At 50.1% G+C, this 5,125-nt stretch overlaps 1 non-coding gene across 1 annotated transcript; it reads left to right on the forward strand.

The window, feature by feature from the left end:
• The first annotated feature begins 776 nt into the window (after positions 1-776).
• On the forward strand, positions 777-849 carry Trnat-agu (transfer RNA threonine (anticodon AGU)). The gene has a single exon. It is a non-coding gene; the product is annotated as a tRNA-Thr (tRNA).
• Positions 850-5,125: the final 4,276 nt, after the last annotated feature.

Genomic DNA, 5,125 nt, shown 5'->3' on the forward strand with positions numbered 1-5,125 from the left:
GTTCAATGCTGGTCGACCACTCCCGACATGTCGTAGACGCTCGAGTCACGCCCGGGGGTTAAAGAGAAGGTCCCCTTGACCGCGAGTAGTCCGAGTGGCGCTGGCTACCACCCCCAAGTGCAAGAAAAAAAAATACCTGAACACAAATACCCCAGAAAGTGGAGGGTTAAGTAGCCCCGCTGGTGGCGTAGTGGTTATCGCACCAGGCCGGTATTCTGGATGTCGTGTGTTCGGATCCCACCTGGAGGGCATTTTTTCTCCATTTTTTCTCCACTTTCTTTTTTTCCAAATTCTTTATCTTGAGCTACTACATCCTCCCCTTTGCCTTCCGAGGTCTTCTTGACTGCCAATTCTTATTTCTGTCTTATTTTCAACGAGCCACTCATTTCCTATTCTGATTCGCTATATGCATAAAGAGGGCGTCTGTCCTGGCAATCTTGGTGCCATGGGGAGCTCCCCTTTGCCTTCCGAGGTCTTCTTGACTGCCAATTCTTATTTCTGTCTTATTTTCAACGAGCCCCTCATTTCCTTTTCTGATTCGCTACATGCATAGCGAGGGCCTCTGTTCTGGCAGTCTTGGTGCCATAGGGAGCATAAGAGAGTTCAACGCTGGTAGACCACTTTCTACATGTCGCAGACGCTCGAGTCATGGCTTGGGTGTTAAAAAGAAGGTCCCCTTCACCCCGAGTAGTGGGAGGGGCACTGGCTACCACCCCCAAGCAGAGGGAACAAAAACCCCTGAACATAATACCCCAGAAAGTGGAGGCTAAAGTAGCCCGCCAGTAGCGTAGTGGTTATCGCACCAGACTAGTATTTTGGAGGTCGTGGGCTCGGATCCCACCTGGCGGTCATTTTTTCTCCACCTTGATATTTTCCAAATTCTTTATCTTGTGTTACTACATCAACCCTTTTGCTTTCCGAGGTCTTCTTGACTGCCAATTCTAATTTCTGTCTTATTTTCAACGAGCCCCTCATTTCCTATTCTGATTCGCAACATGCATAGCGAGGGCCTCTGTTGTGGCAGTCTTGGTGCCATAGGGAGCTTAAGAGGTTTCAACACTGGTAGACCACTCTCGTCATGTCGTCGCCGCTGGAGTCACGCCCCGGGTTTAAAAAGGAGGTCCCCTTGACCCCGAGTAGTCCGAGTGGCGCTGGCTACCACGCCCCAGCGCAGGAAACAAAAACACTTGAACATAAATACCCCAGAAAGTGGAGGCTAAAGTAGCCCCGCCGGTAGCGTAGTGGTTATCGCACCAGACCGGTATTCTGGGGTCGTGGGTTCGGATCCCGCATGGCGGGCCTTTTTTCTCCATTTTTTTCTCCACTTTCTTATTTTCCAAATTCTTTATCTTGAACTACTACATCCTCTGAGGTCTTCTTGACTGCCAATTCTTATTTCGGTCTAATTTTCAACGAGCCCCTCGTTTCCTATTCTGATTAGCTACAACCATATTGAGGGCCTCTGTTCGGGCAGTCATGGTGACATAGGGAGCTTAAGAGGGTTCAAAGCTGGTCGACCACTCTCGACATGTCGATGCTCGAGTCACGCCCGGTGGTTAAAAAGATGGTCCCCTTGACCCCGAGTTGTCCGAGTGGCGCTGGCTACCACACCCAAGTGCAGGAAACAAAAACACCTGAACACAAATACCCCAGAAAGTGGAGGCTAAAGTAACCCCGCCGGTAGCGTAGTGGTGATCGCCCACGGCCGGTATTCTGGAGGTCGTGGGTTCAGATCCCACCTGGAGGGCATTTTTTCTTCATTTTTTTCTCCACTTTCTTATTTTCCAAATTCTTTATCTCGAGCTACTACAGCCTCCCCTTTGCCTTCCGAGGTCTTCTCGACTGCCTATTCTTATTTCTGTCTTATTTTCAACGAGCCCCTCATTTCCTATTCTGATTCGCTACATGCATAGCGAGGGCCTCTGTTCTGGCAGTCTTGGTGCCATAGGGAGCTTAAGAGGGTTCAACGCTGGTAGACCACTCCCGACATGTCGCAGACGCTCGAGTCACGGCCCGGGCGTTAACAAGAAGGTCCCCTTCACTCCGAGTAGTGCGAGTGGCGCTGGCTACCACCCCCAAGAAGAGGGAACAAAATCCCTGAACATAAAAACCCCAAAAATTGGAGGCTAAAGTAGCCCCGCCAGTGGCGTAGTGGTTATCGCCCCAGACCGGTATTCTGGAGGTCGTGGGTTCGGATCCCACCTGGCGGGAATTTTCTCCACTTTCTTATTTTCCAAATTCTTATCTTGAGCTACTACATCATCCCCTTTGCTTTCCGATGTCTTCTTCACTGCCAATTGTTATTTCTGTGGTATTTTCAACAAACCGCTCATTTCTAAATTCTGATTAGCTACAACCGTAGTGAGGGCCTCTGATCTGGTAGTCATGGTGACATAGGGAGCCTAGGAGGGTTCAATGCTGGTCGACCACTCCCGACATGTCGTAGACTCTCGAGTCACGCCCGGGGGTTAAAAAGAAGGTCCCCTTGACCGCGAGTAGTCCGAGTGGCGCTGGCTACCACCCCCAAGTGCAGGAAACAAAAATACCTGAACACAAATACCCCAGAAAGTGGAGGGTTAAGTAGCCCCGCCGGTGGCGTAGTGGTTATCGCACCAGGCCGGTATTCTGGATGTCGTGTGTTCGGATCCCACCTGGAGGGCATTTTTTCTCCATTTTTTCTCCACTTTCTTTTTTTCCAAATTCTTTATCTTGAGCTACTACATCCTCCCCTTTGCCTTCCGAGGTCTTCTTGACTGCCAATTCTTATTTCTGTCTTATTTTCAACGAGCCACTCATTTCCTATTGTGATTCGCTATATGCATAAAGAGGGCGTCTGTCCTGGCAATCTTGGTGCCATAGGGAGCTCCCCTTTGCCTTCCGAGGTCTTCTTGACTGCCAATTCTTATTTCTGTCTTATTTTCAACGAGCCCCTCATTTCCTTTTCTGATTCGCTACATGCATAGCGGGGCCCTCTGTTCTGGCAGTCTTGGTGCCATAGGGAGCATAAGAGGGTTCAACGCTGGTAGACCACTTTCGACATGTCGCAGACGCTCGAGTCATGGCTTGGGTGTTAAAAAGAAGGTCCCCTTCACCCCGAGTAGTGGGAGGGGCACTGGCTACCACCCCCAAGCAGAGGGAACAAAAACCCCTGAACATAATACCCCAGAAAGTGGAGGCTAAAGTAGCCCGCCAGTAGCGTAGTGGTTATCGCACCAGACTGGTATTTTGGAGGTCGTGGGCTAGGATCCCACCTGGCGGTAATTTTTTCTCCACCTTGATATTTTCCAAATTCTTTATCTTGTGTTACTACATCAACCCCTTTGCTTTCCGAGGTCTTCTTGACTGCCAATTCTAATTGCTGTCTTATTTTCAACGAGCCCCTCATTTCCTATTCTGATTCGCAACATGCATAGCGAGGGCCTCTGTTGTGGCAGTCTTGGTGCCATAGGGAGCTTAAGAGGTTTCAACACTGGTAGACCACTCTCGTCATGTCGTCGCCGCTGGAGTCACGCCCCGGGGTTAAAAAGAAGGTCCCCTTGACCCCGAGTAGTCCGAGTGGCGCTGGCTACCACGCCCCAGCGCAGGAAACAAAAACACTTGAACATAAATACCCCAGAAAGTGGAGGCTAAAGTAGCCCCGCCGGTAGCGTAGTGGTTATCGCACCAGACCGGTATTCTGGGGTCGTGGGTTCGGATCCCGCAAGGCGGGCCTTTTTTCTCCATTTTTTTCTCCACTTTCTTATTTTCCAAATTCTTTATCTTGAGCTACTACATCCTCCCCTTTGCTTTCCGAGGTCTTCTTGACTGCCAATTCTTATATCGGTCTAATTTTCAACGAGCCCCTCGTTTCCTATTCTGATTAGCTACAACCATATTGAGGGCCTCTGTTCGGGCAGTCATGGTGACATAGGGAGCTTAAGAGGGTTCAAAGCTGGTCGACCACTCTCGACATGTCGATGCTCGAGTCACGCCCGGTGGTTAAAAAGATGGTCCCCTTGACCCCGAGTTGTCCGAGTGGCGCTGGCTACCACACCCAAGTGCAGGAAACAAAAACACCTGAACACAAATACCCCAGAAAGTGGAGGCTAAAGTAACCCCGCCGGTAGCGTAGTGGTGATCGCCCAAGGCCGGTATTCTGGAGGTCGTGGGTTCAGATCCCACCTGGAGGGCATTTTTTCTTCATTTTTTTCTCCACTTTCTTATTTTCCAAATTCTTTATCTCGAGCTACTACAGCCTCCCCTTTGCCTTCCGAGGTCTTCTCGACTGCCTATTCTTATTTCTGTCTTATTTTCAACGAGCCCCTCATTTCCTATTCTGATTCGCTACATGCATAGCGAGGGCCTCTGTTCTGGCAGTCTTGGTGCCATAGGGAGCTTAAGAGGGTTCAACGCTGGTAGACCACTCTCGACATGTCGCAGACGCTCGAGTCACGGCCCGGGCGTTAAAAAGAAGGTCCCCTTCACTCCGAGTAGTGCGAGTGGCGCTGGCTACCACCCCCAAGAAGAGGGAACAAAATCCCTGAACATAAAAACCCCAAAAATTGGAGGCTAAAGTAGCCCCGCCAGTGGCGTAGTGGTTATCGCCCCAGACCGGTATTCTGGAGGTCGTGGGTTCGGATCCCACCTGGCGGGAATTTTCTCCACTTTCTTATTTTCCAAATTCTTATCTTGAGCTACTACATCATCCCCTTTGCTTTCCGATGTCTTCTTCACTGCCAATTTTTATTTCTGTGGTATTTTCAACAAACCGCTCATTTCTAAATTCTGATTAGCTACAACCGTAGTGAGGGCCTCTGATCTGGTAGTCATGGTGACATAGGGAGCCTAGGAGGGTTCAATGCTGGTCGACCACTCCCGACATGTCGTAGACTCTCGAGTCACGCCCGGGGGTTAAAAAGAAGGTCCCCTTGACCGCGAGTAGTCCGAGTGGCGCTGGCTACCACCCCCAAGTGCAGGAAACAAAAATACCTGAACACAAATACCCCAGAAAGTGGAGGGTTAAGTAGCCCCGCCGGTGGCGTAGTGGTTATCGCACCAGGCCGGTATTCTGGATGTCGTGTGTTCGGATCCCACCTGGAGGGCATTTTTTCTCCATTTTTTCTCCACTTTCTTTTTTTCCAAATTC

The sequence above is a fragment of the Haemaphysalis longicornis genome, unplaced genomic scaffold (assembly GCF_048455015.1).
Source record: "Haemaphysalis longicornis isolate Haplotype H1 unplaced genomic scaffold, Haemaphysalis longicornis Haplotype H1 scaffold_6, whole genome shotgun sequence".
NCBI classification, from domain to species: domain Eukaryota; kingdom Metazoa; phylum Arthropoda; class Arachnida; order Ixodida; family Ixodidae; genus Haemaphysalis; species Haemaphysalis longicornis.